The following is a 21,684-nucleotide window of genomic DNA, read 5'->3' as shown; positions in this document are numbered from 1 at the left end:
ACTGGGTGCTAGCTAGCTGGCGGGATAGGTAGCTAACTAGCTAAAACTTTTATTTCCCTTTTGACCCACATTTTAATCGCATAGACAATCAGAGGAAATCCAGAATATCAAAAGTGTCACTCAAGCATGAAGATGGCGTGCTTGGGGGGGGGGGGGGGGGGGGGGGGGGGGGGGGGCGTTCATGCAGGCCGCAATCACACACTGAGCTAGCCTGCTTCTAGCTATACACAACGTGGATGCTATGCAGAGGTTGCTCCCCCTCACCCATTGAGGGACAACGTTTCTGATGTCCCGCTTTCTCTGAGTTAAGTAAGCCAGGTAAAGGCTACCTTGGAACTTGGGGTCAAGGGCGTTTTGACCCATTGTCACCAATTATGTATATTGTCACCCATGCAGAAGAGTTTTGCACTGTCTCGCTGCAGTTGCACGTCAGGCAAATTATGATGACATTGCAAGAATGGGAGAGAATCTCAAGCCTATAGCTTAAATACTTGCGTGAGTACGAATCAAGCAGTTTTGCTTGTACTAGTCAGTGTCGTCTTCATTTGATAGAAAGCATAACACCTAGGCAGAAATGATCTATTATATCAGGCTTATGTCTGAATGATGACACACTAGCCACAACATCAAGATCCGTCCCTTTAGGCAGCCCAAGAGAAATGTGAAGAAATAGCCACATTTGTTTATTTACTATGAGACCTTGGCCAGCCAGCAGGTGTGATGGAGTCATTTTCATGTTTTGAAACACCATCTTCCAATTAATCGTGAAAATGCAGTATTTTAAACTGCAGTATTTCAGAATATTCCTGACTGTACAGCACTTTTGTGTACCTATGTTTAATGTTTATAGGAGTCTTTCTGCAGTTTTAGTTTTGCTCGCAGCAAAACTAACAAGACATTGTCTTGTACAATAATTGGAACAATCTGGCTATTTAAAAATGTGAGGCCACTGCAATAGGCTACATCCTTTCCATATTGGTTGCAATTCAGTGTTACTGGTAAGAGTTGGTTTGCATGTTGTGTGAATCATATCTCCCCTCAATGCTTACATAACCAGTCAGTGTCGCCTGCAGAGTAGACCACTCTGACCAGATTCAACTGTTGCCTTAACCTGTGCCATTATTAGCCTGTGAAGATGATTCGATTTGCGGGGGCCTGCTTTCTCTCACATGGCTCAGTCATTACGCTAGCCTTCTCTGATTTCCTGCTCTCAGATAAAGTAAGGCTTTGATTGCTCGACCCAGAGCTCACCTCTTGTCAGATGAGGGAGCTGAGAGGTTTACAGTGTATCTTGTATTTTGCCAGTGTTGCTGTTTCATTGGTAAACTTTGACCAGGAGCGCTAGCTCTGTTACCCCTACCCTAAAATTTGTATTTTCAATAACCCTATTTCAGTATTATGTCACAGTGTTAAAAATGTGTTGTCATTAATGTGGCATAATGAAGGTGGCAGTTACAAATGTTTTGTTATATATTGGACAGAAATGACCTGCTTAGCTAGGCCCAACTGTAATCATAAAACAGTAAATTGCCCAACCAAAAAGGAAATTGCTTAATCAGTTTGGCTATGTGGCATTTCAAACAGTATTTGCTAGTGATTGGGGAAAAAATCGATAGTTACATATCGCAATATTATTTTGGACTAATTTATATTGATACTTTGACTTCCAAGTATCGATTTTATTTTGATATACACTGAACAAAAATCAAAATGCAACATGGAAAGTGTTGGTCTCATGTTTCATGAGCTGAAATAAAGATCCCTGAAATGTTCCATATGCACAAAGAACATATTTCTCTTAAATGTAATGCACAAATTTGTTTACATCCCTGTTAGTGAGCATTTCTCATTTGCCAAGATAATCCATCCACCTGACAGGTGTGGCATATCAAGAAGCTGATTAAACAAATGATCATTACACAGGTGCACCTTGTGCTGGGGACAATAAAAGGCCACTCTAAAATGTGTGGTTTTGTCACACATCACAATGCCACATATACCTCAAGTTTTGAGGGAGCGTGCAATTGGCATTCTGACTGCCGGAATGTTCACCAGAGCTGTTGCCAGAGAATTGAATGTTCATTTCTCTACCATAAGCCGCCTTCAACGTCATTTTAGATAATTTGTCAGTATGTCCAACCAGCCTCACAACCGCAGACCACGTGTAATTACGCCAGCCCAGGACCTCCACATCCGGCTTCTTCACCTGCAGGATCATCTGAGGGGGGAGTGCTGAGGATTATTTCTGTCTGTAATGAACCCCTTTTGTGAGGAAAAACTCATTATGATTGGCTGGGTCTGGCTCCCCAGAGGGGCTGCCTGGCTCACAAGTGGGTGGGGCTATGCCCTCCCAGGCCCATCCATGGCTGCGACCCTGCCCAGTCATATGAAATCCATAGATTAGGGCCTAATGAATTTATTTCAATTGACTGATTTCCTTATAGGAACTGTAACTCAGTAAAGTCTTAGACATTGTTCCATGTTGCGTTTATTTTTGTTCAGTGTGTGTGTATGTGTATATATATATATATATTTATTTATTTATTTATTTGCTAGGGAGCGTTAGCTAGCACTAGTCAGCTGTACCTGCTCAAACTATTTTTCATCTTATAGCTTGTTATTCATGTTCTTTTTAAATGGTTAGCCAACATGTTTTCATGACTGATCAAAACTCATTTTGTCATGCTCTCTCTCTCTGCAGCAGACATACACTACATGACCAAAAGTATGTGGACACCTGCTCGTCAAACATCTCATTCCAAAATCATGGGCACTGATATGGAGTTGGTCCCCCCTTTGCTGCTATAACAGCCTCCACTCTTCTGGGAAGGCTTTCCACTAAATGTAGAATGTAAATGTAAATGTTGGAACATTGCTGCGGGGACTTGCTTCCATTCAGCCACAAGAGCAGTAGTGAGGTCGGACACTGATGTTGGACGATTAGGTAAGGCTAGCAGTCGGCGTTCCAATTCACCCCAAAGGTGTTCGATGGAGTTGAGGTCATGGCTCTGTGCAGGCCAGTCAAGTTCTTCCACACCTATCTCGACAAACCATTTCTGTATGGACCTCGCTTTGTGCACAGGGGCATTGTCATGCTGAAACAGGAAAGTGCTTCCCCAAACTGTTGCCACAAAGTTGGAAGCACAGAATCGTCTAGAATGTCATTGTATGCTGTAGCATTAAGATTTCCCTTCACTGGAACTAAGGAGCCTAGCCTGAACCATGAAAAACCGCCCCAGACCATTATTCTTCTTTCACCAAACTTTACAGATGGTACTATGCATTGGGGCAGGTAGCATTCTCCTGGCATCCGCCAAACCCAGATTTGTTTGTCGCACTGCCAAATTGTGAAGTGTTATTCATCACTCCAGAGAACGCGTTTCCACTACTCCAGACTCCGATGGCAGTGAGCTTTACACCACTCCAACCGACGCTTGGCATTGCACATGGTGATCTTAGGCTTGTGTGCGGCTGCTCGGCCATGGAAACCCATTTCATGAAGCTCCCGACGAACAGTTCTTGTGCTGACGTTGCTTCCAGAGGCAGTTTGGAACTCTGTAGTGAGTGTTGCAACCAAGGACAGACGAGTTTTACGCGCTTCAGCACTCGGCGGTCCCGTTCTGTGAGCTTGTGTGGCCTACCACTTCGCGACTGAGCCGTTGTTGCTCCTAGACCTTTCCACTTCACAATAACAGCACTTACAGTTGACCGGGGCAGCTCTAGCAGGGCAGACATTTGACCTGACTTGTTGGAAAGGTGGCATCCTATGACGGTGCCACGTTGAATGTCACTGAGCTCTTCAGTAAGGCCATTCTACTGCCAATGTTTGTGTATGGAGATTGCATGGCTGTGTGCTCAATTTTATACACTTGTCAGCAACGGGTGTGGTTGAAATAGCCGAATCCACTAATTTGAACAGGTGTCCACATACTTTTGTATATATAGTGTATATTGAGCAATACATTGGCAGTATCGAATCGCAATACATCTAGAATCGCAATACATCTCTTATCGGCACCTAAGTATTGTGGTAATATTGTATCGTGAGGTCCCTGGCAATTCCCAGCCCTAGTTTTTGCCCATAGATTCCATCTCAGCCTCATGACATCTTATTCATTAGAGTTGAATCCAATTGGCGGAAGGCAGCCTAATGGTAGCTTGTTTCTTGGACAGGTTTGAATTATTTTGTAATTGTTGTTCAGGCCCCTGAGGCATTGAAATTCAGCAGCTGAATAACACACAATGAGTATTTTGCAGTCTGTTGTGTGCTGCAGGCTGTTTCAGTCATAGCCACTCCAAATGGCACACCATCAGCAAATGAATGGCACGTACAGCCTGTATTTCATGTCTCCATCTCCGGGCACACATACTATCCAGACGGTCTGGTGCTTTCACTGCGTTCTGCGTGGCTATTTCTTTTTGCGGAGGACTTAGGCCTAGTAGGCTAATATTTGAGGATGCCATGACCCATCAGCTCAAACACAACCATCTTTAACAGATAGGCTACTGGTAAGCTGATCTGGTTGTGGAGTGTTTGTCTTTCTGGGTGGAGTTTCAAAGGCACCACTTGCAAATGTATCTAGTTTCTAGTGCAGAATGCACTGACTGAGTAGTCCAGATGTAGGCGCTGGACTACTTTGTTAAATGATCACGTGGTCTGGCTCTAGATGTAGCCTAAGCCTAGTTTCTGAATTGTAGATACTAGGTGGAGCCAACATTTTATCACCATTAAGAAGGCTACTGGGAACAAGATACAAGCGTGCACAGTTTTTACATGGCCACATAGATTTGTTATTTGCTGCCACTTCACTGCTGAGGTCCCTAGTGCATTAGCGCCCACACATTTGTAAGTGAATTATGCTACTCCGAGAAGGAAGGTAAACAAACCAATGAAGAAGGCTCAGGCAATATTTCCTTTGTGTTAATGATAGAAGAAGAAAAAGCTAGACCTACATACATGCAGTGTCACCTTATATTAAGATTCTAGACCGTTATAGGCCTAGTTGCTTTGTTGACCATTCATAGTAGTAAGCCTAGTGTGCCTTGTTTGACAACTGAGAATAACCTTCCATGGACGTTTGTACCAGCCTTTGACGTCTGCATAATATTGTAAGGGCATGACCTGAAGTTGAGCACACAATTAAGCTTTATCCACATCCGAGGCCTGTGGACAGGTAATTAGGCTTTATTGTGAAAGGAGCAACTAAACAAATGAGCCACAGGCGTCATTGAGGAAATTGCATGAACTAGAGCTGCTGTAATCAAACATTCGGCTACCTTTCAGTGAAAGGCCAGTTATGTACAGATTCTGCCAGAGAAACTCTCAACAGGATTCATGCCTATTTTAGATCACAGCCTCACTTTTTATGAACCAATTCATATTATAATAATAATAATATGCCATTTAGCAGACGCTTTTATCCAAAGCGACTTACAGTCATGCGTGCATACATTTTTGTGTATGGGTGGTCCCGGGGATCGAACCCACTACCTTGGCGTTACAAGCGCCGTGCTCTACCAGCTGAGCTACAGAGAACCACCACATATTATTCTTTGAGTTTACTCGAGGTACTTGTCCTCCTCCCGTTCTGTGCTAAGTTTGTTTGCCTGTCAGGTTTTTTGTTCAGGCTCGCCATTTGGTCAGGCCTAGTCCAGAGCCGTATATAGGCTACAATCTTCCTGGTTTTTGCTTTGTAGCTGTCATGGTTAATTTCCTAATTTGACATCATCATATTTTGGAAAACGACCCATTAGCCTAGATAATAAAACTTTTGGTGCCACTGATAACATGGTGCCCTGCCCACTAACATTCTCTGATTTAAGAATAGCCGACACACAGCTGAGCAAGAAGAAAGCAGGGTTGGGTTGCTATGACGACTATGATGAATGTTATTACCTCAGGGCCGATGCTATGGCTGTAGGCGTAATAAAAGATGATCGACTGGGAAGCAAGCAGGTCACATGACCAGTTGAGCGAGGATGTTAGACTTCCATTCTCTTCTATCTTTCTAGAGATTTTTCTTTCAGATCCAGCATGCTTTGCACACACTCAGTAGGCTAATATTTCCTCTATGAATTACGCCTTAAGCCTAGTTTATACCCTATGTACAGACGCATGAAAGAACTACAAGTAGCTACGCAAAATGGTGTGCGTAGCAAACCTACAGACGTGCAGGCCCACAATTCATAATTTGAAACAAGAACGCAGGCTCTCCATTTTGCGTACTGTTTTTGTGTTGCGTACGTAAGGTATAACCCAGCTTTAATTGTTTTAGATGGGAAAGCAAGACTGCTATCAAAGATGTGTGGATGAGTGTGTCATAGACCTTATTCTCACTAGGTATCCAAACGCTTTTTATATCTCATGCCGACATTCACCAGTAAAATTTACCAACATGTTTAGACAGTGATTTTGAAGAGAAAGCTTAGGCCTAAAACAATGTTGTTTAGGGTGGGCAATGCCTTCAGAAAGTATTCACACCGCTTGACTTTTTCCACATTTTGTTGTGTCACAGTGACAGATTTTTTTGTCACTGGCCTACACACAATACCCCATAATGTCAAAGTAGAATTATGTTTGTCGGAATTTTTACAAATTAATAAAAAATGAAAGCTGAAATGCCAATAAGTATTCAACACCTTTGGTATGGCAAGCCTAAATAAGTTAAGGAGTAAAAATGTGCTTAACAAGTCACATAATAAGTTGCATGGACGCACTCTGTTTACAATAATAGTGTTTAACATGATTTTTGAATGACTACATCATCTCTGTACCCCATACAATTATCTGTAAGTTCTCTCAGTTGAGCAGTGAATTTCAAACCCAGATTCAACCACAAAGACCAGGAAGGTTTTCCAATGCCTCGCAAAGAAGGGCTCCTATTGGTAGATGGGTAAAAAAAAAAGCAGACAATGAATATCCCTTTGAGCATGGTGAAACTATTAATTACACTTTGTAACACCCAGTCACTACAAAGATACAGGCGTCCTTCCTAACTCAGTTGCCAGAGAGGAAGGAAACCGCTCAGGGATTTCACAATGAGGCCAATGGTGACTTTAAAACAGTTTAATGGCTGTGTAGGAGAACACTGAGTGAAAAGAAAAGAAGGAAGCTTGTACAGAACAAACATTTGGCAAAACATGCATCCTGTTTGCAATAAGGCACTAAAGTAAAACTGCAAAACAATTGTCAAAGAAATGAACTTTATGTCCTCAATACAAAGTGTTATGTTTGGGGCAAATCCAACAACACATCATTGAGTACCACTCTTCATATTTTCAAACATGGTGGTGGATGCATCATGTAATGGGTATGCTTGTCATCGGCAAGGACTAGATTTTTTTTTTTAGGATAAAAAGAAATGGAATAGAGCTAAGCACATGCAAAATCCTTGAGGGAAAACCTGGTTTAGTCTGCTTTCCAACAGACACTGGGAGATGAATTTACTATGTAGCTTTATTGTTTTAGTTAGAACAATTCTGATGAAAAGGAGGTGGATTACACCGAGAAGTGCCCTATTTTCTTTCCCTTTTGTTGTCACGCGGAGGTCCGCGCTCTCTGATTTGCTCAAAGTCAAGTTGTCGGCTACCGACTGGCAGGCGATTCTACATGTAGAAATGTCCGGTTTGTCGGTACCAGGCCGGTACGCAGCAGGCGGTGTCTTTTGTTCTAGCAAGAGAAGAAACGGCCTCTTACTGTGCTCTGTAGGTCTACCTACCGGCAGTCCGTTTTCTCAGTGTATCTGACCTCTTTGTTATTGAGTATTTTTTACCAGAAAATATTTGAAATACTTTGGTGCATCTTCAGTTGAGCCACTAGTTCACCTTCTGGTGAGACGAGAATAGTAATTGGGAATTTAATGTAGGCTTTCTAAAACATTACAGGAAAAACACTAGAGCTGGGAATTGCCAGGGACCTCACGATACAATATTATCACGATACTTAGGTGCTGATACTATATGTATTGCGATTCTTATGATTTTCACGATTCTATATGTATTGTGATTCGATACTGTGATTTTATTGCGATTCGATGTTCCAAACATATTGCTCACAATATGTCTGCTGCAGAGGGACGAGAGAGCCATGAGAAAACTAGTTTTGATCTGTCATGGTGGAAATAAAAGTGCTGAAAACAAATTGGCTCCCTATTTAAAAAGAATATGGAGAACAAGCTATGAAGGACAAATACTGAAGTTGAATATATAATAATACAGAGCAGTGATAAGTGTCCACTTTGAGAGAGCACACTACTAGATGTGGATGGGTTGTCTGTCAAATAGGCTATAGGCTATATTTTACCTTTGTGTTTGTATTGTCTCCTGCTCTCCAATTACTCCTCTGACGGGTGCCGTAGCACTGGTTTTAGACTACAATCCTTGATTCCACATGTCAGACACCTCCATTAAGTCGCTTCAGTCTCTTTTAGTATGTTAAAATCTGTCCTGTAGCCTAAACGGTACTTGGAGACATAATTTGCTATGTCAGTCCAGCTATCAATCTCAAATCTCTGTCCACAGGTTGATTTGTGAGATATTTTGACACTTAGCAAAAACTGCTTTTCGAGCAGAAGTGTCTGCTCTAATCACTGAATCATGCCTTCATTTCCACCCCATTGCCAACGAGGCAGATTTATAGTTTTGCTGGGTCGAGAGCGGCGAGAGACTTGCAGCCCAATCGATTCTCCACAAACAGTACCTAATCAGAGTATTTCATTATATGATAGTAGTATTCATCTTATCAAAATGTGTTGTATTGGAAGAGGAGTACTAGGTGTTTGAATGTGGCACAATGAGACCTATAGCCTATGATGCACAATAAACTCACTGGTCCATTTCCTGGTTATGTTGAATTGCAACGTGTATTTTGAATTCCAACATCTTAGTCATGGGTTGGTGAAGTTGTAAAGGTGGATGTGGAGAAAGCTTATTTCCACATTTCATATCCCCTGTCCTTTGGGCTACATCTCCATAAATCCTTAGTTGGATTACTTCTCATGTTCTCAAACACTTGAGTTTGCAGTCCTCACTACAGATTATTTGACAGATCTGATCTGTCTTCTGTGAGATAATGCAGTACTATAGCTCAGAAAATGCCCTCTCTCTAGGGTTAGATAAGTACCTCATCAGATGGGCTTATAATTCAACATCGGCACAGTTTTTCTGGGAATATCAGATACCTGTCAGGCATACCAGAATGCCACAGGCCTTGCAAGCATTACTTTGTGGTGTCATGAATTAATGAATTTAGCTCCCTTAAAGTAACTGTCCAGTGTTCTATGAAATGTACAATATGTTTGTTTAGGAAAAACATTCCCTATTCCCTCAACCCTTGCTCTCTTTACGTGACACATGTATGCATCGCACAAAGACCTATTCACACGGGTCTAGGATTACTAGAGAACGTTGGTTATGTAATTATTACTACAGAATGTCCGTTATTCCAGAGGACGATTCGGATGGGATTAGTTTTTTTCAAACCTCTGTAATTCTTATATATATATTTTCAATAAATTGACAGTTATGACGGAAGCCTGGAGGTTTTTATTTTAGGCGTGAAAATACAGAATTACAATATAGGTCCAGGTGATGGGGCCACACTGATACCTCAAGCTTGGTTCCAAAGTTTCTAAACCATACCAAACCGTCTTTGGTATAGTGTCGCCATAATATTTGAATTGAGGAAGTGTGATCATAATCATTAGGATATGTTAGCGATCCGCAGTAGGTCCTAAATGCCCCCCAACCTTCAGATGTGAGCTAAACAGTGCAATTGCACTTGAGATTCATTTTAAAGCTATGGATGAGAAAGTTAACCAGTGCTTCATTTGAGCCTGATCCTACCGGAACAGGATGCGGCACCTCTCCTTTTTGGACTGTTTTGTCATGAACCTATTTGGCCGGATCCGGTACCTCTCCTGGCATGAAAAATTATTTTCACTTTTAGCAATGTAAAAATTATAATAAAAGCAATCCAAGTTAATTTGAGTTGCCTCTTCGTTAATTCTCCTGACCCTACAAAAAAAGTAATGTGAAAAAGTTGATTTTCAGCCTGGGCCTAATATTCTAATTGATTTGGGTTGGGCCGGCCCAGGTTTATGGTTTGCGCAACATTGTAACCTATGTTTGAGACCAACGCATGGCCGTGGCTGTGTGAGAAGCGCGCCAGTATCTCTCACATACCTAGAATGAGATTCACTTTCTATCTCTCTCCCTCTCTGCTCTGATAGACATGAGCCTGCAACTCTCATCTCTCCAGCGCTGCACTTCATCATTTATTTCCTTATAGAATCATAGCAAATTGAAATACATTTGCCAAAGTTATAGAATTACTGCTGTCTGTTCCGAAATACATTTACATTTACATTTTAGTCATTTAGCAGACGCTCTTATCCAGAGCGACTTACAGTTCAGTTAGTGAATACATATATTTTTATACTGGCCCCCCGTGGGAATCGAACCCACAACCCTGGCGTTGCAAACGCCATGCTCTATCAACTGAGCTACAACCCTGCCGGCCATTCCCTCCCCTACCCTGGACGACGCTGGGCCAATTGTGCGCCGCCCATGAGTCTCCCGGTCGCGGCCTGCTGCGACAGAGCCTGGATTCGAACCAGGATCTCTAGTGGCACAGTTAGCACTGCGATGCAGTGCCTTAGACCACTGCGCCACTCAGGAGCTCAAATAAATGAAATAATTCAGAATAGCCTACTACACAATGAAAAGGCCTATAATTTAGCCACAAAGGATCAATAGCTTCTTTTTTTAAATAGCCTAGCTGTGGATTGTAGCCCAATAACAAGGAATAGCCTACAGTCGGGAACGCGGCAAATCTGTCAGTGAAAAAACAGCAATCAGACAAAACAGGCCTTTTGCAATATTTCAAATACAATCGAGGGAAAACACAGGTTGGAAAGCAAATGGCTCCTGCTGAAAAGAGAAGATTATACTGTAGGCTACCAAAATATTTTATCAACTTCTTTTGTTTCACAAAAGAGAGAGGCTTTTGGCACAAGCGCATCGCCATCACCAGTGAGTGAGCTGCGCATCATTGGGTGAGTCAGTGAATCTGGAAAGCATTTTTAGGACTATAATTTCCTCCTCATATTGTATCCTACAATATGTCTCCACACATCTAGGCCTAGGCTATTGATGGATTCAAGACAAGGTCATTTATATTGACCTCAAATGTTCTGTTTGTCAGTGTCAAAGTAGCCTGCCATTTCGATCATTTGTGCGGTATTAAAAAATATTCTGCCAAAGTCTCCAGTCATGTAAAATGATGTAGAATTTAATAAAATGCATTTATAAAAGGCCAACATTTTCCCAGACCCTTGGCTACAAAAATGTTTTCCTGTGTGTGCAACTTCTGTAATTGCCTCTACTCTACTGCTCTATGCTACTACGCAAATGCAATGATATGCATGCAGTGCTTTATTATAAAGTTGTTCATTTTTTTCATGCGTTCCGTTACCTCAGAACTCCCCAGGTCACCCCCCTCTCACGCTCACTTTTTTGTTCCGGCACCTCCCAATTTACAAATTAAGCATGGAAGTTAACTTATCATTTCCAAACATTTAGTTCAGTTGTATGCTGCTTTGCGATCTGTTAACAGCAAGTGTTGCATTAAATAGGCTCAATATTTTTTACTGATGCATTTGGCAATATTCAATTCATACGCACAAAACATATAGACAAAACCATTCAACGTGAAAGTTGATAGGCAACATTTAGGCTGTTCATATATAGCTTATGCGCTGCACTTAGTTCCAAATCAATCATTGTTTTCTTGCGCAAACCGCGAGCAACACCTGTCAAACTCAGACATTTCTCTCAAAACACAGGGATGTCGATTCACACGGGACTAGTATTTTCAGAGGACCTTGGAGTTCGCCAAAAAACAGTAGGTTATTTTGGCTGGAGTTGTTACACTCCTGCCATGTAAAAATTAGTAGAGCATGGCGCTTGTAACGCCAGGGTAGTGGGTTCGATCCCCGGGACCACCCATACGTAAAAATGTATGCACACATGACTGTAAGTCGCTTTGGATAAAAGCGTCTGCTAAATGGCATATTATATTATAATGGCATATTATTCGGAAGGGAATAAAATGACAGATGTTTTGTGCTTGTGCACATAATTACATTACCCGACCTCCCCTAGTAAAACTAATCCCTGACGTATAGCATATCATAATCACATCAATAAATTGGTTATATCAAACTCTGAACACCGTAACACATGTGACAGCAAAATAGATGCAGAGGACGTGAAAAATAAACTGGCAACTGGGGAATGTTTACTGGTTGCTCAGGAGTTAAAGGGAAAGTCAGATGGGTGGAATAAATTTGACTAGTTGTGGAAAATACTGGAGATCATGAAAAAGAAGGTAAGGAGCAAGTGCTGCATGCATTTTATGTGTGCCAACAGGTGCTGTATAGATTACATTGTTCCAAACGGTCCGAAAAATTATATTGTAAACTACACTAAATAAATTATAAGCATACCAGAGAGTCTGTTGTAACGTTTTTTTGTTAAGCCTTTATTACAGCAAGGACTGAAAACAGTAGCATTAATTTGTGAATGCAATTTCCGAAATGGAACGGTTTATTTATTGTTTAAGCGAATTATTGAAGGCTGGCTTTATTTTATTTTAAAACGAAAATGCTTGATTGCATTTCAAATCATGAATGACTCGTATGCTGTGTGATGACATGAACGAAAGAATGAATGATTGATGCAGTAGCCTATAGTGTGTATATACTGTAAGTTTTTAAATGTAGGGAGTTTTTCCTAGCCACCGCGCTTCTACATCTGCATTGCTTGCTGTTTGGGGTTTTAGGCTGGGTTTCTGTATAGCATTTTGTGACATCTGCTGATGTAAAAAGGGCTTTATAAATACATTTGATTGATTGATAGGCCTAAGTAAGTTACGGTATTTAGACTAAACAGGATGCGCTCTTAGGCCTACAGCTCAATGGTGGTTATACAAGGCTGCTATACTAAGCCTACTAATGATAATGACATTACTTGTGATCATAATAATAGTAATAATAAAAAATAAGAAGGAGATCAAGAAAAAGGAGCATTATTATAAATATAAATTTTCTGGTTATTGCTCATGTAAGTCGCTCTGGATAAGAGCGTCTGCTAAATTACTAAAATGTAAAATGTCTTAGACAATAAGGCATGCGCTGTTTTCTCATCTCCTCATTCTGCTGCTGCCTCCGCCGCATTGTTCTCAACACCAATATGCTGGTTAACTTTCCTATTATGCACATAGCAACATGGTCTAGGAAAAGGCACCAATTCAACAGCGCACTGATGTGTTTCTGAACTGTGGACAGCGACCACTATCCAATGCTGGAGAAAGCGCATTTGTAATAAAATAATATTATTTTTATTAGTGTTGCACCATTGTTCTTATGTAATATAACCATATACAATTTCAGTAGCACATGTCTTAGACTGATGGACTGTGCCATCCCCACGTCCTCCACAATGGATCAGTCCACTCAGACAGGCGCGAATCAGACAGGTGTCTTATACAGCATTTTATATACAGTGCCTTCGGAAAGTATTCAGACCCCTTGACTTTTTCAACATTTTGTTAGGTTACAGACTTATTCTAAAATTGATTAAATAGTTTTTTGCCCCTCAATCTACCCACAATACCCCATAATGACACAGCAAAAACAGTTAGCTAATTTATAAAATAAAATAAACTATCACATTTACATAAGTGTTCAGACCCTTTACTCAGTACTTTGTTGAAGCACCTTTGGCAGTGATTACAGCCTTGAGTCTTCTTGGGTATGACACTACAAGCTTGGCACACCTGTATTTGGGGAATTTCTCCCATTCTTCTCTGCAGATCCTCTCAAGCTCTGTCAGGTTGGATGGGGAGAGTTGCTGCACAGCTATTTTCAGGTCTCTCCAGAGATGTTCGATTGGGTTCAAGTCCGGGCTCTGGCTGGGCCACTCAAGGACATTCAGAGACTGGTCCTGAAGTCACTCCTGCATTGTCTTGGCTGTGTTCTTAGGGTCGTTGTCCTGTTGGAAGGTGAACCTTTGCCCCAGTCTGAGGTCCTGAGTACTCTGGAGCAGGTTTTCATCAAGGATCTCTCTGTACTTTGCTCCATTAATCTTTACCTAAAACCTGACTAGTCTCCCAGTCCCTGCCGCTGAAAAACATCCCCACATGATGCTGCCACCACTATGCTTCACCGTAGGGATGGTGCCAGCTTTTTTAATCCAGATGTGACGCTTAGCATTCAGGCCAAAGAGTTCAATCTTGTTTTCAATCTTGTTTCTCATGGTCTGAGAGTCTTTAGGTGCCTTTTGGCAAACTCCAAGCGTCCTGTCATGTGCCTTTTACTGAGGAGTGGCTTCCGTCTGGCCACTGTACCATAAAGGCCTGATTGGTGGAGTGCTGCAGAGATGGTTGTCCTTCTGGTAGGTTCACCCATCTCCACAGAGGAACTCTAGAGCTTTGTCAGAGTGACCATCGGGTTCTTTGTCACCTCCCAGACCAAGGCCCTTCTGGTTCCAAACTTCTTCCATTTAAGAATGATGGAAGCCACTGTGTTCTTAGGGACTTTCAATGCTGCAGAAATTTTTGGTACCCTTCCCCAGATCTGTGCCTTGACACAATCCTGTCTCGGAGCTCTGCGGACAATTCCTTCGACCTCATGGCTTGGTTTTTGCTCTGACATGCACTGTCAACTGTGGGACCTTATATAGACAGGTGTGCCTTTCCAAATCATGTCCAATCAATTTAATTTACCACAGGTGGACTCCAAGTTGTACAGTGAGGGGAAAAAAGTATTTGATCCCCTGCTGATTTTGTACGTTTTCCCACTGACAAAGAAATGAACAGTCTATAATTTTAATGGTAGGTTTATTTGAACAGTGAGAGACCGAATAACAACAAAAAAATCCAGAGAAACGCATGTCAAAAATGTTATAAATTGATTTGCATTTTAATGAGGGAAATAAGTATTTGACCCCCTCTCAATCAGAAATATTTCTGGCTCCCAGGTGTCTTTTATACAGGTAACGAGCTGAGATTAGGAGCACACTCTTAAAGGGAGTGCTCCTAATCGCAGCTTGTTACCTGTATAAAAGACACCTGTCCACAGAAGCAATCAATCAATCAGATTCCAAACTCTCCACCATGGCCAAGACCAAAGAGCTCTCCAAGGATGTCAGGGACAAGATTGTAGACCTACACAAGGCTGGAATGGGCTACAAGACCATCGTCAAGCAGCTTGGTGAGAAGGTGACAACAGTTGGTGCGATTATTCGCAAATGGAAGAAACACAAAAGACCTGTCAATCTCCCTCGGCCTGGGGCTCCATGCAAGATCTCACCTCGTGGAGTTGCAATGATCATGAGAACGGTGAGGAATCAGCCCAGAACTACACGGGAGGATCTTGTCAATGATCTCAAGGCAGCTGGGACCATAGTCACCAAGAAAACAATTGGTAACACACTAGGCCGCGAAGGACTGAAATCCTGCAGCGCCCGCAAGGTCCCCCTGCTCAAGAAAGCACATATACATGCCTGTTTGAAGTTTGCCAATGAACATCTGAATGATTCAGAGGAGAACTGGGTGAAAGTGTTGTGGTCAGATGAGACCAAAATGGAGCTCTTTGGCATCAACTCAACTCGCCGTGTTTGGAGGAGGAGGAATGCTGCCTATGACCCCAAGAACACCATCCCCACCGCCAAACCTGGAGGTGGAAACATTATGCTTTGGGGGTGTTTTTCTGCTAAGGAGACAGGACAACTTCACCGCATCAAAGGGACGATGGACGGGGCCATGTACCGTCAAATATTGGGTGAGAACCTCCTTCCCTCAGCCAGGGCATTGAAAATGGGTCGTGGATGGGTATTCCAGCATGACAATGACCCAAAACACACGGCCAAGGCAACAAAGGAGTGGCTCAAGAAGAAGCACATTAAGGTCCTGGAGTGGCCTAGCCAGTCTCCAGACCTTAATCCCATAGAACATCTGTGGAGGGAGCTGAAGGTTCGAGTTGCCAAACGTGGACTTGGAGAAGATCTGCAAAGAGGAGTAGGACAAAATCCCTCCTGAGATGTGTGCAAACCTGGTGGCCAACTACAAGAAACGTCTGACCTCTGATTGCCAACAAGGTTTTTGCCACCAAGTACTAAGTCATGTTTTGCAGAGGGGTCAAATACTTATTTCCCTCATTAAAATGCAAATCAATTATAACATTTTTGACATGCGTTTTTCTGGATTTTTGTGTTGTTATTCTGTCTCTCACTGTTCAAATAAACTTACCATTAAAATTTTAGACTGATCATGTCTTTGTCAGTGGGCAAATGTACAAAATCAGCAGGGGATCAAATACTTTTTTCCCTCACTGTAGAAACATATCAAGGATGATCAATGGAAACAGGATACACCTGAGCTCAATTTCGAGTCTCATAGCAAAGGTTCTGAATACTTATGTAAATAAGGTATTTTTTAAACATTTTTTTACATTTGCAAAAATTTCTAAAAACCTGTTTTCGCTTTGTCATTATGGGGTATTGTGTGTAGATTGCGGAGTTTTTATTTTATTTTTTAATCCATTTTTGAATAAGGCTGTAACGTAACAAAATGTGGGAAAAGGCAAGGGGTCTGAATACTTTCCGCAGGCACTGTGTGTGTGTGTGTGTGTGTGTGTGTGTATATATACAGTGTGTATATACAAATCCACAATTTAACAAGAAACACCTGTTAATTGAAATGCATTCCAGGTGACTACCTCATGAAGCTGGTTGAGAGAATGCCAAGAGTGTGCAAAGCTGTCATCAAGGCAAAGGGTGGCTACTTTGAATAATCTATAATAGTTTCCTAACAGGTGCATGTTTATCAATAATTGGAAGAAGCAATTTCAGGAGGATGACATCATCCTCTATGAGGAAATGGCAAGAATGTTTGAAACTGTCTGTTTGAGATGCAAGTTTGTGTGGCGTTAATAAAATAATATATATTATCTCCAATTTATGATTTGCCCACATACAAGTATAGGATGAGTCAACAACATTATTAGTTAAAGAGATTCTCTGGTACTTTTGTATACGTTTTAGCCAGTCGTTCTGAAAGAAGTGTTCAGCAACTTCGCACAGCCATTGAAGAGGAGTGGGACAACATTCCACGGTACAGTATCTGTGACCAACAGATGCATATCTGTATTCCCAGTCATTCCCAGTCATGTGAAGTCCATAGATTAGGGCATAATGAATTTATTTCAATTGACCGACATTCTTTATATGAACTGTAATCTTTGAAATTGTTGCGTAATTGTTTCCCCACTATATTTACATCAATGGATAGGTAGACTTCAGCTTTCTCTTCATATGTACAGAAAGTATTCATACATCTCCCGAGTGGCGCAGTGGTCTAAGGCACTGCATCGCAGTGCTAGCTGTGTCACTAGAGATCCTGGTTAGAATCCAGGCTCTGTCGTAGGCGGCCGCGACCGGGAGACCCATGGGGCGGCGCACAATTGGCCCAGCGTCATCCAGGGTAGGAGAGGGAATGGCTGGCAGGGATGTAGCTCAGTTGGTAGAGCATGGCGTTTGTAACGCCAGGGTTGTTGGGTTCGATTCCCACGGGGGGCTAGTATGAAAAAAATTAATTTATGCACTCACTAACTGTAAGTCACTCTGGATAAGAGCGTCTGCTAAATGACATAAATGTAAATGTATACCCCTTGACTTATTCCACATTTTGTTGAGTTACAGCCTGAATTCAGAATTGATTAAATAGATTTGTCTCACCCATCTACATACAATACCCCATAATGAGAAAGTGAAAAAATGTTTGCAAATGTATTGAAAATGAAATACAGATATCTTATTTACATAAGAATTCACACCCCTGAGTCAATACATGTTAGAATCACCTTTGGCAGCGATTACAGCTGTGAGTCTTTCTGGGCCACTCAAGGACACCTGTATTGCACAATATTTGCACATGTATTATTTTTGTAATTCTTCAAGCTCTGTCAAGTTGGTTGTTGATCATTGCTAGACAACCTTTTTCAAGTCTTGCCATAGATTTTCAAGCCAATTTAAGTCAAAACTGTAACTAGGCCACTCAGGAACATTCAATGTCGTCTTGGTAAGCAACCAGGGTGTATTTTTGGCCTTGTGTTTTAGGTTATTGTCCTGCTGAAAGGTGAATTTGTCTCCCAGTGTCTGTTGGAAAGCAGACTGAACCAGGTTTTCCTCTAGGATTTTGCTTGTGCTTAGCTCTGTTCTGTTTTTTTTTTTATCCTAAAAAACTTCCTAGTCCTTGTCGATGACAAGCATACTCATAACATGATGCAGCCACCACCATGCTTGAAAATATGAAGACTGGTACTCAGTGATGTGTTGTTGGATTTGCCCCAAATATAACGCTTTGTATTGAGGACATAAAGTTAATTTCTTTGTCACATTCTTTGCAGTTTTAATTTAGTTCCTTATTGCAAATAGGATGCATGTTTTGGAATATTTGTATTATGTACAGGCTTCCTTCTTTTCACTCTGTTATTTAGGTTAGGATTGTGGAGTAACTTCAATGTTGTTGATCAATCCGCAGTTTGATTCTATCACAGCCATTAAACTCTAACTGTTTTAAAGTCAACATTGCCTCATGGTGAAATCCCTGAGCGGTTTCCTTCCTCTCCGGCAACTGAGTTAGGAAGGATGCCTGTATGTTTGTAGTGACTGGGTGTATTGATATACCATCCACAGTGTAATTAATAACTTCAAAATGCTCAAAGGGATATTCAGTGTCTGCTTTTTAAATGTTTTACCCATCTAGCAATAGGTGCCCTTCTTTGCGAGGCATTGGAAAACCTCCCTGGTCTTTGTGGTTGAATCTGTGTTTGAAAACATAATTCCACTTTGACGTTATAGGGTATTGTGTGTAGGCCAGTGACATCAAATCTCAATTTAATCCGTTTTAAATTCAGGCTGTAACAACAAAATGTGGAAAAAGTCAAGGGGTGTGAATACTTTCTGAAAGCACTGTATATAAAAAATGGCTGTGTTGCTATGTGAATTTGCGCATGTTTAGACCGCCACCATTAGGTAAAAGATCAACAACAAAATCATTTAAAAAAAAATCATTTTGGAACAATAATTGGTGACATATTTTATTTAAAAGTTCTTCCCTTTCTAAATGTACTAGGCAGGTGTTTGTAGGAATTATAGTTTTGAAACTGAAATTTACTTTGAGGGTAGTATAGAATATTGGTGCTCTTGCTTTGTTTCTAGAGCAAGGCTAATCCCTGCAGGCTTGATTGCACCCGCCCAGTTGATGTTTTTCGACTGAGTGGCTAATGCTGATGCCTCATCCACTTCTGAAGGGTCTTGCCAGATGCACTGGCTGTGCACTCCTGAGGTGATTATCCAACAGTGGTGTACCTTTGGGGCAACTTCAGGACATACACACACAGCAGTGCAGGTCTGTCATACAAGGATATTACACAGCCACAGAATCTTGCCTTTTTATTGGTTAGTTTGCCTCTAACAGTCACCATTGTTTGTTCTCAAAGATTATATCATTTGAAAATATATAGGTACATTATTGTACATATCTATCTGGTTTTAGTCATTTAAGTTTACACTGAAAGCACTTTTCCATCCCGGAAATTATTATCATCATCATCATCATCATCATCATCATTATTATTATTATTATATATTTTTTTTACATGGTTTGGACAAATAGTTACAGATGTCAGAAAGTGAATACTTTAAAAAATATATATTTTTATACAGATCTCAGGAAGTGACTACTTTTTCATGAAGTATTGGATTGGCTGCCTTCAACTAATGGAAAGGCTGTATCTGGAACTGCATGTTGAATAGAGCACCCACAATGTCCTACAAGGTGTCGAACGCATTCCACAGTGACGCATTCCACATTGATGCTGGCCCATGTTGACTCAATGCTTCCCACAGTTGTCAAGTTGGCTGGATGTCCTTTGGGTGGTGGGCCATTCTTGATACACACGGGAAACTGTTGAGTGTGAAAAACCGGTGTGCTTGGCACCTACTACCATACCATGTTCAAAGGCACTTAAATATTTTGTCTTGCCCATTCACCCTCTGAATGGCACAAATACACAATCCATGTCGCGATTGTCTCAAGGCTTAAAAATCCTTCTTTAACCTGTCTCCTCCACTTCATCTACACTTTCATATTTTGATCCCTCGATTGACAGGATCACATTTCAGCATGCTCCTAATGATTTCAAAATATTGTGTGATACTTTATCTGTGGATTAGAATGATATATAACATGTTCCAAAACAGTGCTTGCATAATATGTAATGGTAGCCTTAGTATTGTGTCCCATACATCTCATAATATTATCATAAAATACACAATATTGGGTGTATTTGGTTCTTATCCACTGGACTCTAAGTGGTTCAGCAGTGGGGGATGGTTACCCCTGTTTGTTGAGCCTGCTGCCAGTACCTGTTAGAATTAGAGGGATGGCTGGGCCATAGCGCAAGCTCTGAGGGAGCTTACATTCCCGGAAGACCTCTCACACAGGGACCCTTTACCCCCTAAGCTGCTTACTTCATCAGAGAGCTGCTATTGAAAAGTTTCCCTAAGCCCTACAAGTGCCTCCAACAGAAAGGAGGCTCAGTATAGACATTTCCTGTAGGAGAGCTTATTGTCACATTTTGCAGTAGTTGTGGAGGTGGAGATTCAACACTTATTACCACTAAAGATAACAATTACATCATTAATAATACATTCTTTTTTTTAAACTAATGGCAATGCTAGCTATTCTCTCTTGGAATTTGAAAGGCCTAAACCGTCCTATGAAATGTTCCAGCTGTCTTGATATCCTAGTAAGAAACCGTGTTTGATATAGCAATGCTCCAAGAAACACACCTGGTTCAAAAGGACTCACAATGAATAGAGAACCATTTGTACAAACTGGCTGCTTTTTCATCAGCCCCAAACAAAACTAAAGGTGTAATTATAATGATGCATAAAGGCTAACTAACTAAAAAGTTGGTCACAAAAAAGAGACAACTGATCATAGATTCTTAAGATATGTGCCCGGAGTGGACATATTACCAATAGTAATTGTCCGCACTGTCTGAGGTGGGGTGGGAACTCTCCTTTCTGTGGAGTCCGTGAAACTGTGCATGTGTACGGCACACGCTACCTCAAATGAGGAATTTTTAACTAACTTGTTCAAATTGTCATAGCAGTATTAGCTAGACAAGCTTGAGTTACAAAAAATGGTTAAACAAATAAGCCTTGTGTGGTTAGCTGCATTTTCAATCTGACATTTTTAGGCAATATAAATGTACAATTAGCCTAGCTACTTAAGCCTTGTTCACACTGCAGGCCTTAATGCTCAAATCCGTTTTGGAATACTGACTGTTCAAACAGTAAGTTACAAGTGACCAAATCGCATTTGTGTGTGTATTCAGACGCAGGCATTTGCTGACTATGCTAGTTGTCATAGTAATGACGGGTGTGTGCGCAGTGGTGTAGGTTGATTGGTGGTGGTGCTTGTGCTTCCTACCACTCAGACGTTATGTAGCAAACTAAGCTAACTTTCAAAACGAGTCCTTTTTGGCTAACCACAGCAGTCAACTAGCTAGCTAGGTAGCTGTTCAGCTTCCTAGCACATTCACTACTTTGTTT

General features: G+C 41.3%; 1 protein-coding gene across 1 annotated transcript in view; it reads left to right on the top strand.

The window, feature by feature from the left end:
• LOC311128062 (MAP kinase-activating death domain protein-like) overlaps nt 1-21,684 on the top strand; it is an 88,460-nt gene that overhangs the window by 1,943 nt on the left and 64,833 nt on the right. The window lies entirely within an intron of this gene.

Source organism: Coregonus lavaretus (genome assembly GCF_964263955.1).
Source record: "Coregonus lavaretus genome assembly, chromosome: 4".
Lineage (NCBI taxonomy): Eukaryota > Metazoa > Chordata > Actinopteri > Salmoniformes > Salmonidae > Coregonus > Coregonus lavaretus.
This window is presented reverse-complemented; position numbering and strand designations above follow the sequence as displayed.